Here is a 13,152-nt window from a genome sequence, read left to right as displayed (position 1 = left end):
ATAAACCTTTTCTTACCAAGTTGCTGTTTTATCATAGCAATAGTAATCCTAACTAAGAAATAAACCCGGGTTTTTGTTTGTTTGTTTTTGTTTTTGCTACTGTCTGTGAGAAACTGCTTACTGACTTCCATGTCACTGCACCAACCTACATTTGGTTTGGACTATTTTTGCAAATTTAATTAAGGTCCCTAATTAGCTTGCTTCAGGTTAATAAAAATGCTTTTCTCAAGACACAGTCTGGAGTTGAGAGACTTGACATGCAGGGCCTCAGACATTCTCCCATTGAACTTGACAGCAAAAGCCATGGACTCAACAACTGCAAGGTCACAGCTTGGCAGCCACATGACTCCTAAGAGAATCAGGGCCTGGGAGGTCTCAGGATTCCAATGGTTTCTTTCAGGTCTGTGAGCCTGGCATCGGCAGAGCCGAGCTGAGGGGTGCGATCCATGGAACAGCCAGGGTGTAGCTGAGTCCTATCACAAGCTGTTCTTTTTGTGGTAGTTTAACAGTCATCAGCAGACAACCACTATCTACGTTTTCGCACGTCTCTAGCTCGCTCCTCTCTCCTCTGTATGTAGCCTCTGTTATCGCTTGTGGTTTGATTAAAATGGAGTGGTTAAGCAATCCATTAAAGTGTGTAGTGTCCCGCCCTTCACTTTGGGCGCTCAGGGATAGCACTTCTTCTACATCTTCAACTCTCTTGCTTTGTGATTGGTGTACAGCATCCTCTCCTCTAGGGTCTCAGCTTTGGTGCCACTTACTGAAAACTGGTTTCTAAGTTTGATTTCTCCTATTCTGGGTCCCTACAGCTGTGCCTGCCAGTTAGGTTAACAGGTTGACATTGCAGTCAAATCATGGAAATTTTATGGAATGGAGACTTCAGCACCTCCGTTCTCCCTCTACTTGTGCCAGGAATCCAGCTCCTTGTCAACATTTTTCAAACCTTTCTGTGAACCTTGATGCCTGGTTGCTGTTGTACAAGTCACCATAGCACATAATGCCCCGTGTGACTTACGGTCTGTTTGTGAGGCTCACAAGACTATACCTTTTGAGTCTAGCCTAGGCAGCCTGTTCTTCAGAGATTTTAATTTCTGCCTTTCTGTTCTCTATATCTAAATGGCTTTATGTATCTGTATATAATCTAAAACACACAAATGAAAGAAAACCTGTGGTATTTGTCTTTCTGGGTAAGATGGAAAACTTATCCATGTGCCTTGAAGTATTTTCTTATTTTTTTCCCATGTATGTTTGTAAGTGTTCACAAATGCTTTAGGGTAGTGAGGCTGGCGATAACAGAAAGCTGGTGGGTTTATCCCTTCCTGCTCTCCACAGGTTTTTTCCTCTGGTAGCAATTGAACTCTCTACAGCTTAGTCTGGACACGCTCTCTTCAAGCCTTCATTTCTTGTGCAATTTGAGTTTATGATAGCAGATTTCAGAAAACTAGAGACCAATGTTTGAACCAATAAGAAAATATTCTCACTTTGGAAAAGTACTGTTCCTTTCTCTACTTTCCATTAGCTTTTTTTCTTTCATTCTCTTCCCATTCTTTTGAAGGATTGGGTAAAACTGTTGAGATGTCTTGAGCCAAGTGTTCCTGGGTAGTAAAAGGACACAATTTAGAGAATTAATAGGGGCTTTTTGTGTCTCTGAGCATTTGATTTGTTGGGAATGTCTTTACTGTGGGTGTGCTGTTTTAATCCTACTGCTGCTGAGAACACGTCTGTCCTGATTTAGCTTTAATTGTCAATGTGACACTGTGTAGAGTCATCTGAGAAGAGACTTTCAATTGAGGAATTTCCTAGATCAGAGTGGCCTATGGTGTGTCTGTGGGGGATTGTCTTGATTGTTAATTGTTGCAGAGGAATCCTGCCTTCTGTAGGCAGGTGGTTCCAGAATGTATAAGACAGAGAGTAAGCACAAGTCTACAAGTCAACATGCTGCATTTCTCTATGGTTTCTCCATAGTTCATGGCTGAGAGCGAATCCTCCACTTTTACATTTAATGTCTTTATTTTTAGAAAATAAAGTATAGTATATAAACACACACACATATCTTTGAATGTTATTTAGATCTAAAAATCTAAGACACAGCTCTTTTCCTGTTTTACCCTCGTCATAAAAATGACACCATTTAACGAGTTCCCCTGGTGAGAGATAATGCTGGGTGGACTAGCAAGTGGGTTTGCCTTCAGGTTCTTACTCTGAGTTCCTCCCAGCCTTCCCTTAGTGATAGACTGTGATGTGAAAGCATAAGGCAAATGCACTCTTTCTTCCCCTAAGTTGTTTTTTTGTTAAAATATTTTTGCCACCACAACAGCAATGAAAGTAGGCCAAGGTCCTTTCCGGACATAGGCTGATAGGATCCCTTAATCCCTCTACCCTGTCCTTCCCCTTCTAATGCCCCATTGAATATGCTGCATACATGATACCAACTTGGCCTTCCCCAAACTGCTTGCCTCATGATAGTCTCATGACAGCACTTGGAACTCATAACACTCTATGCACGCAGTGAATGGAGCAATGTTGACAGGGTGTGAAAGATTGTGTAGAGTGGAATGGTATTCTGAAGAGTTCACAGAGGCAGCCATTATAGGAAGCTGGGTGAAAGGGACATCTCTATTGCTTGGACAATATGTGACCTCTTGAACAATGACTCACTTGACCTTCCCTCCCTCTCTCCTCTCTTTTTCGCTCCTCTTTTCTCTCTATCCCTTCCTCTCTTTTGTCCTGTCTCTTTTTCTTTCTCTCTTCCATTTTTCCTTACTCTTCTCTTTCCCTTCCCTTTCTTCTTAACTATTACTCCCTTCCCACTCTCCATTTTTCTTCCCATTCAACTCAATGCTCTTCTTTTCTTTGTTTCTGTTTTCCTACTTTCTTCTTTTCACCTCCTGCTCCCTATCTTCCTCTCTTTCCTTTCCCCTTTCTCTTTTCACTCTCTTTCTCCTTCCTTCTTCTGCTTCCATTTCTCTCTCTCTTCTCCTCTCTCTTCCCTCTCCTTCTTTCCACCTTCTTTCTCTCCCTCCCACCCTTCATTTCTCTTCCTCCCTTCCCACTCATTCCTCTCTCCTTTTCCTTCTTCCTTCCCTTCTTTTACCTTTTTCCTCTTTCCACCCCTTCTATTTTTCCTCCCCTCTCCTCTCTCCTCCACCTCTCCCTTCCTCCCCCTGCCTTTTCCCCTTCTCTCCAGCTCTCATTGTCCTTTCATCAACTCTCCTTTCACATTGATGCTCTCTCCAGAGCATCTTGCCTTGCTTGCCTTAAACATGTTTGTCTCTGTATTGCTGAGCTTGACCTGATGGGCTAGGCCAAGTAGGCTTGGCTAAGGTGTATTCTGAGTGCACATGTACTGGGCACACATACAGGTCTGTGTACACATGGATAGCAGCACATTTATTGACATTCCAGGGTTGATTTCAGCTATTTCAGTTAGAAAATCTCCCAGTGTTATTTTATCCTTTCTCAGATTCCCAAATTGAAGTAATTGAACTAAGCAAGCACTTTATCAAACCTAAATAATTACAGGGTGTTTTAACATGTGGTATCAATCTTTTTTTTTTTCCTACTGAAATCAATAGTATTTTCTTGATAGAGAGGCTTTTGTGTCACTTTTTCTATTTTCTTTGGAGTATTATTCAGTCCTTATAAATCATTTTAAAAGATAAGTGTTTAGGCCATGTAACCTTGCATCACCTCTGAGCATTCTTCTGTGTTCTCATAAAGATACAACATGCTCAGACATATTTTGATTTTAAACTAGAGAGACAGTGAGTCACAGTGCTTGTGTGGCAAGTGTGAAGACCTGAGTTCAATTTCCACAACTCAGATAAAAATCTGGGCATGCAGTCCTGAAGATACCTGATAAAACAGGATCAGATGAATGGGGAGGAGGTCCCCCCCCTATTAGTGGACTTGGCAAGGGGCACGGTGGAGATGAGGGAGGGAGGGAGGGACTGGGAGGGAATGAGGGATCGGGACATGGCTGGGATACAGAGTTAATAAAATGTAACTGATAAGAAAAAAATAAAATTAAAAAAAAATAGAGTTCAGATAAATGTCAGTCATCATAAAAAAAAAAATCTGGGCATGGTAGAATATGCTAGTAATCCCAGGGCTGGGGAGAGAGAGAGAGACAGGCAAATCCTGGGCCCAGCTTAGTCTAACTTGAGCAAGAGTTCTAGATCATTGAAAGAACCAGTCTCAAAACAAAACAAAACAGATGCATGACAATACCTAATCAGAGGTTGACCTCTGACCTCTACACACTGCACATGTGCCCACATACACATGCACAAACAAATGTTTTGGTATTGTTTCTTAGGCCATGAGAGTCATCTTCATACACCCACATGGACACGTGGTAACAAGATATGCTCAGAGTTTGCACCTGCAGGTGCTGGCTGGCTGTTGTGTGGGAGCATGGTTTTTCTGGGTGGAGCCAACAGGCACACAGAGACCCTATAAACTTTGTACCATGACATGAATAATAGCTGAAAAACAACAACACCCCCAAAATCCAAAAAACAAGTTGTTTTAGAGTTTATTCTTGCCTTTACTGTGTATTTCGGCTTTTAGTTTACCAAGTCTATGCTGTTCAGAAGCAGAGGGAAGTCCATGCATGAGAGTGCTGGCTCAGGAACAGGGATGACGGCTCAGCAGCTAAAAGCTTGATTTTCCTGCAGAGGACCCAGGCTCAGTTCCAGAACCCACATCAGGGGACTCAAACCACCTGTAACCCCAACTCCAGGGAGTCCAAACTCTCTCCTGGGCTCTGCAGGCACCTGCACAAGCATGACATAAACTCCCACAAATACATACACATGAATATAAAAAAAAAAACCCTTATCAAGGAGTGCCAACCCATTCCCACTGAAATTTATAATGCCACTCAGTAATTCTGCATTTTCAATCTTGCTAACTTCAGACAGCCCTAAATAAGAGAGTGCCAAGAGTAGCTAAAATAGGAGTTTAATGCCCCAAGGAAGATGTTGGTGGAAATTGAAACATGACAGCCCCAGTTCCTGCCTTACTTTCTCTAGACTCTGGCTGCTCCGCTGCTTTGTTGCTTGCTTCTCTCCCACTTTGGAGGCATCTTCTCTAAGGTTGATGTTATGGTGTGTGCCCCACAGACTTGCATGCTGAATGCTTAGTCCTCAGCTGGTTGCATTATGTTTGGAGGTGGTGAAAATTTTGTCAGGCATGGCTAGAGAAAATAGGTCACTAGGAGCAGCCTGTTTGGTTAGCTTTATCAACATGGCCTAACCTAGAATTACCTAGGAAGAGAATATCAAATTGAGTAAAACACCTAAATCAGACTGCCCATGGGAACATCTTTAGAGGATTGTCTTAATTGTTAATTGAAATGGGAATATCCAGCCCACTGTGAGCAACACAATTCCCTTGGCAGGTGGTCCTGAACGACACAAGAAAGCTGAGGATAGGCATGCTTGCCAGCTAGCCAGCGTCCCCCTTCATGATTCCTGCCCTATGCCTCTGGCATGTTTCTTGGCCAGAAGCAATGGTATGTGGAAGAGCAAGCAGGTCTGCCTTCAAGTTCCTGTCTTGACTTCTTTCAGTGATGGACTGTCACCTGAAAATATATGCTGAAAGGAGCCCTTTTTATGCTCTAAGCTGCTTTTTGTCAGAATATTTTTATCAAGAATGAGAACTACAACACAGGCTTGTGAAGATTAGGCCTTGTCTCTTCTCTCCCTTCCCCCACTTTTCCTCCTTCTTTCCCTTCTGTGTCTGGTGTGATGTGAACAGCTCCATCACTCTGTCCCGTCATAATATACTGAAACTTCTGAAGCCGTAAGCTAATTCTCCATTAGAGTTGTGAGTGACAGGCCTCTGTCTCTGTTTAGAGAAAACTAACATGGGTAGAGCAGGGCTTTGCTTAGGCCCCACTGCTAGGAAGACAAAGGAACTCTGCCTCTCTTTGTGTTCTTAGATGTAGGGAAGTCTCCAGAATGAGCGTCAAGGTGAGGGCATGACTTGCAGTGTATTGTGGAATAGATGTGCATGACTCCTGGGTTGATCAGACGGATGTGCAAACGAATCATCTGATGGGCAGGGAACAGTTTTGTTTTGTCTTTTTGAGTACTGGGGATGGAATCCAGGGCCTCACACCTGCTGGGCAAGCCCTCGACTGCCGAGCAGGGGATTCTTTAAATGAGATGTGATTATGATTTGTTGCTCTTCTGGGAAGTTGTGGGTATCCTTCTCTGCCTTTCTAAAGTGAAAATATAAGTAACCATTGGATGGAACAGGAAGGAGACAGTGATTTGGATTAATAGAAATTTGAGTGTATTTGGAAAGAGAGGGCCCCTTCAGCTATTTATCATAGGAGCCACTTCAGCCTTTTTCCCAGAGGAATGCACATGAAAACACACTGCAGCATTTGTAATATTGATAAATTATTTCCTGTCGGTGTCCATCAGGAAGGGAAGAGTCAAACAAATAGCACTCCACCTGCCCTGTGGCGCTCCTGTGTTATTAAAAGAAAGGAGGAGGACTGTGGAGACAGCTCAGCTGTCAAGAGTGCTTGCTGCTCCTGCAGAGAGCCCAAGTTCAGATCCCACCTCTACATCAGGTGGCTCACAATCACACGACGCCAGCCTCTGGGGTTCTAATGCCCCCTTCCAGCTTTACATACACCGCCCCCCCCCCACTCACGCATGCACGCACACATCTTAGGAACACAGACAGAATACTATGATCCAGTATTACTATTATTATTTTCAAACAGTCTTTCTCAGCCCAGGCTGACCTGGGACTTGCTATGTAATTCAGATGACCTTGAGCCTCTGATGGTCCTGTTTCCACCTTCCAAGTGCTAGGATTACAGGCTTGTGCTACTATGCCTGGTTTACTCAGTCAGAGAAGGAGCTACGTGTGGCTTACTGCATGCAAGATAATCTACCAACTGCGCCCCAGCCCTAGCCATGACACAATATTAAATAGGAAATTAATCAGCTTGTTAAAAAACATGTAGAAAAGGGTGCCAATAATTACTATCTAAAAGCTTACATATATACATACACACACACATATATACATAAATGAATACATGTATATGTGGAAATGGCTAGGAAAAAATTCTAGAAAGGTAAATTGTTAACAGTGGATTTTTTTCAGTTTGGAGAAAACAGTTGTGAGTGCAGGAATAATGAATTTGTATTGTTTTCCATATGTTTGTGTATGATTTTGACTCTTTGTTTTAGGAATATATTCTCAGATCACTTTTGCTTGTGTTTATACTTGTATCTATGTATATTTACATATATCAATACAAAGGGAATATTCTAAAATAATTATTTCATGTAATTTTGAAAAAAAAATTTTTTTTCCCAAATAACTGCTATGAGACAACCAACTCTCACTTTCTCTAGGTGCAATACAATTTGATGTTTAATGGAAGATGCAAATTAAAGCTTTTAAGATAAAAACAAGTGGCTATTTCTAAGCAGACTTGAAGCAGCATAAGCTTTTGGAAAAGAAATCTATTGGTCAAGAGTGTCTCTTGGTTCGAAGTGATAGCTCACTTAGTCAAGTGCTTTCCACAGAAGTATGAAGGCCAGAGTCTGATCCCAGAACCCACAAAAAAAGAATAAAACAGGCACAATTACATATACTAATAATCCTGCTGTTGGAGAGGCAGAGACAGAAGGGACCTTGGGGCTTGCTGGCCAGCTCACATGGCCTGAGCAGAGAACTGACAGTCAAGCGACAGATCCCGGCTCCCAGAAAGCAGGTGGATGGTACCTGGCAAGCTACATATATAACTGCACACACACACACACTTACAAATATGCACACACACACACACACACACACACACACTTACACATATGCACACACACACATATGCACACACACACACACACACACCAATATATAAAAGAGAGTTTAATTTCAGGCAAGTTGTGCAGCTCTGCCCAAATGCTGAGTACTGGGATGCGATAACCAGCTTAAATGAGCCCGGGTCCCCGTCCTGAGGGTAACCATGTAGGTAGAAAGGAGACACAAGCCAACACCTGTCATTTATTTATAACTACAAGGCTGAATAAACACTCAGAGGGGGAAAAGCCTTGGGCAGACAAAGGGATGTTTCTTAGAATAATAATGGCAGCTATTTTTCTGAAGGGCACTTGAGGGAAGAAACATTTGAAGGGCCTTGATATGCCTAATGCACCACATCAAATTTTACTTTTTTTGTTGTCATTGTAGCCAACTCTGATTTAATTTATATTGCTAAATTAAGCTGTTGTCTCTGAGAAAAATCACTCACCAGCTCCAGCCCTCACATTCCCACCTGCCTTTGTGTGCTATGCTCTTTAGTAAGCTACCGCTCATCCACAGCATGTTTTATGAACGTAGATCTATCTGTCGTCTTTTGGGGACTAAAACGCACAGAAGTTTTTGTTTTGTTTGTTTGTTTGTGAAAGTACCTCTTCTGGCCAAGGCTGGCCTGGAACTCCCTGGGTAGCTAAGGATGACCTTAAACTCCTGATCCCTTTGCTTCTCTCTCCAGAGGGTCTTCTGTGTGCTAAGGAAGAAGACGACCAACCAAGCCACAGCCCTAGTGATACACAGCTCTCTAAGAGTTCTTGGTTGCATTTGGAACCACTCGGAATTCTCTGAATTACCTGCTCCCGGGATCTTGGCAGCAGCATTCTCTTATGTTTGGGTGCTTAGTTTTGCTAACTGGAAATGTCCTGGCAGGGTAGCTGTCTAACAGCACCGTGCTTACATGTCCTTTTGAGGGGTCCCTCATAGCCTTTAGGGATTTATCTTTCACTCGGGGTTTCCATAGTTCCGCGCCTGCAGCTTTTGATATGTATCATAATTTTAGGTAGCATTTTTCAGTCCTAAAAGCACATGTTCTTGTGATAAAGACATAGAAGGGGAGGGACGTGGGGGAAGAGGGGAGCAGGCTGGAGCGCAGGCACCTCAGAGAGGGGAGCAAATGCGAACAGGATGTAGTGACAGAGATGCAAGAAAACGCCTCCACGGAACCTAGCATTTTCATGCCAACTGTCCAAGTTGGTGTGGTACGATATTGTGACCAAAATCAGATTAGGGCTCATTTGCCTTACAATTCCAGGGTACAAGTCTGTGACCTATCGAAGCTGCAGTTGGAGATCAAAACAGTCAAGATCAGAAAGAAGGAACTGTGCCGAGCGTGCCAAGGCCCAGCCTAGAGAACAACCCCCACCCCCATGTACACACACACACACACACACACACACACACACACACACACACACACACCTGATCTGGCTAATTTCTCATGTGTCCAACTGACAGTTAAAGCTAGCCACCACACTGACCGAAAAATTTTTAAATTTTTTTAAAAAACAAAGTATACTCTCTTCCCTGTTGAGAGGTCATCTGCTATTATTTCTTAAGACATTTCTGCTTTGTTAATTTTCATTATTAAACTTTGGTGTCTTCCTAAAACTAATTTTCATGTGCTTTAAAATTTCCGTTTGGTTGGAGACGAAGTGTCGTTGGTGGAGTGCTCACCGACCATTCACAAAGCCCTGGATTTCCATGGACTGCACAGACTGGCTGTGCTGGCCCAGACCTGTGACCCCAGTCCTAGGAAGATAGAATCAGGGGGATCAGGAGTTCAAGGTCATTCTCAGCTGCCTTGCTAATGCAAGGCCAGCATGGACTACGAGGAGACCCTGTCTCAAAAGACTTTTTTCTGCATTTCATCTGGAATAGACTTCACCCTTACTCTTCATACACTCTTTCCCGTGTTGAGGGAGATGAAGCATCCCCGAGGCTTGCTAGATAGACTGTCCGGAGCCAGCTTGTCAGAGTGGTTTGGTGCGTCCGCCTGTTCAGTGAATCTAATGAAGTGCATGTTAGAGAAACTGAGCCATCAGATGACGTGGCTCAGGTTTTATCTCTGACACTGCCTTTCTGCCACATGGGCCAATTTCTCTGTAACTCCAGGAAAAATCTTTCCCGCTGTCTAGGCATCTTCAGAGTCGAGAGACCTGCGGGGATTTCAGGATTCTTCCCTACGGGAACGAAGGACTAGACAGAGACACAGACGGTGGTAGAGACAGGGATGGTTTATTTAAATGACTTATTAGTAAAACAGTACATGCTGAAATTAGGAGCTGAGCAGGGAGCTAGCAATTGGGGAAGCCGACAAGGCTTATGGCTACAGAGTGGCCCCCTTGTAACGGTCCGCCTCTCCGGATGTTGGCTTGGCGGAACGCGGGCTGCCCATGCGCATGCTCCATCGTGTTGCCTGTCGGGAGCGCACCCCAGTCTTCTGTCATTTCTGGCTTCTTCTTGAGCCTTTTCTTGGTGCCTTCTCTGAGCACTGCTTATTCTCCGGCCACAAGACTGTGCTCTAAAAAGACGAAGGGACTCACCGCAGGTTGTGCATCCCTTCGGTGAGTTGTTGGGCCACGTCTCCAGACGCTGGTAGAAAGCTCTGGAAACTGCATTCTCACTAGCTGTCAGGTTCTCATGTTGTTGTCCCTGGAGACTCAGGACTCTTCAGGTCCTCTCTGGACTCAACGCCAATTTATAGAGATGCTTTTCTTTTTTGCATATTCTAGGGAATAATGGCAGGTACTAATTTTACTCACCTGGGATTTAGTGGGAGGCGTTTTAAAAAATGAATTGCATTTCTCTGTCTCTCTTTCTCTGTCTCTCTCATCTACCTGTTCATTTACTGTGAGTATATGTATGGGGCAAGGAGTGTGCTCGCCTGTGGCACACATGTGGGGGTTGGTTCTCTGCTTCCACTGTGTGGGTCCCGGGATCCACATTCATCAGCTTGGAGAAATTATCCCTAAGTGCTGAGCTGTGTCCCGGGCCCTAAGGGGATGTTCTAATGCTGAGATCTCAGAGTTTCAGTCTACCAATCCTTACTATTATATGTAGACAGTGTGTATGATAAACATTTATTTTTCCAGGGTGTTAAGTATTTGACTTCCTCTGATTTTCAAAGTTTTTAAGCCCTAATGATATAACAAGACTTTCAGTTTGAATGCAGCTTATTTTCCTCAGGAAAATACACAACTGATAACATCCTTGAGTGAGAATTAGTATTTTTTTTCCAAGACCAGTAACTCCATATTCTCTATTCAGCAACATTGGCAAAATTAGCACAGTTTAAAAGACAGCGGCAGCAGCTGGCTTAAAGAAGTAGCGAGTGAATCATCCAAAGTTGAACTGAAATCCAACTTCCTGTGGGGTGGAATGTCTTCATTAATCCAAGAAAGGGAAATACCTTTAATGGGATGGATGAAAATATTTAGTCTCCGTGAAAAACTTGAGATGATGAGGGCATTTCTGTATGCTTCAGTTTCTTAGCAAGTAGGTGTTAGGATGTTATGGGTGGTAAATACAGTTTGCTGGCTGATGAGTAAATACAGCGCTGGCTGCCACCGTGTCAGATTGTGCATTCAGTAAGCACTCAGTGAGTGCAGGCGAAGGTGACAGAAACGTGTTGCAGTTTATTTCCACGTTACTTGAGGAAGCTAAGTGCCAATCTTAATTTTAACGCAACTATCCCATATGTGATTCTTATGAATTTCTTCACGGTTTAATCAAAATATATTTTAAAAGGAAACTTGGCGGTTAGGGAGATGGCTCATTGAGTAAAACTGCTTGCTACCTGAGCATGAGGCCCTGGGTTTCAATCCCCAGGACTGCCTTGAAAAGCTGGGGTAGCTGCATGCCCGTCCGTGTAGCCTCAGTGCCGTAGGGGCACGGAGACAGGAGGATTGTTAGGGCAGGCAGCTTGGGTCCAGGTGCTGCGAGAGACCCCACCTCAAAGAATAGAGAGGAGTGTGATAGGGCAGGACACTGGAAACCCTCCTTTGGCTTCTGTGCAAGCGTGTACGAGCCTTCCCACGTGTTCTTAGACCACATATACATATCTCATACATACGTACACACGCATGTACATACATTACACACACACACACAACCCAAACACTAAGGATAAAAAAGTAAAGCTGGAACGCATGTCACTTGGAGTTATAATAATTATTACATCATTTAAGACGAATCTTAAAATAGTTAAATGGGAAAACGTTTTTTAAAAGAAGGAAGAAAGTATGACTAGCTTTTTTTCTCAAAACTTAACAACTCTTAGGGGAAACCACTTAAGTTGTTATTTTATTGGTGAATACTGCAACAACAGAAGAAAACACCCATAAACAAGTAGAATGCAAGACTTCACTACTTCATTTTTTTTGTGGTGAGGACACAAAAAATTTGTGGAGCATGACTGAAAGAAATTAAAGAAGACCCAGTGGACAAAAAGCATCCGATTTCCTGAACTGGAAGATTCATACCACAAAGATGGCTGGACCCGCTGCAGTGATGCTCACTTAGCCAAGGTCCCATCTACATCCCGGCCAGCTTTGTCCCCAAAATTTACAAGATGATGCTACAATTCAAACAAAAAAACATGCAGTAGCTAACACAGACAACAGCATCTGAAAACGAAGTTAGAAGCCTCGCAGTCCGGATTTCAGAATCAACTATGGCACCATCTAATCAAGGTGATATAATGCTGATGTCTGCATTAAAGGGATGGAGTTCAGAATGTGGAGAAAAACCCTCTTGTTTGGGGACTTTTTTTTCACCCCAGTGCCAAGACAATTCAATGAGGGGAGGATCAGTCTTTTCCACAAATAGTAGTAAGCCAATTCTGGGTACTCATGTGTAGAAGAATGGACTAATTCCTATCACACTATGCAAGCATTAACCCCAAAGGAATCATAGAATTAAATGTAAGAGCTAAAAATATATAAAAAAGAATTACTATACGATAAACTTCCGTTTTCTTGAGCTCAGGCCTTTCTAGGGCTGACACCAAGAGAAGAAATGAGAGGAGACACTGTTAACATGTAATTTAATAGTATGTAAAAACTTGTATATCAAGGACACTGTCAACAAAGAGAAGGGGCAGGGGAGATTGCTCAGCAGTTCAGAGCACTTGCTTTTTTGCAGAGGCCCAGAGTTTACTCCACAGAACCCACGTGACTTGGTTCACAAGCACCCGTGACTCCAGCTCCAGGGCACCTGCTGCCATCTTTTTGTCTGTGCAGGCTACCCAACAGTGACACACACACACACACACACACACACACACACACACACACACACACA

Source organism: Psammomys obesus, unplaced genomic scaffold, assembly GCF_907164565.1.
Source record: "Psammomys obesus unplaced genomic scaffold, mPsaObe1.curated_primary_1811, whole genome shotgun sequence".
Lineage (NCBI taxonomy): Eukaryota > Metazoa > Chordata > Mammalia > Rodentia > Muridae > Psammomys > Psammomys obesus.
The sequence above is the reverse complement of the archived record's forward strand: the minus strand, read 5'-3'. Positions refer to the sequence as shown.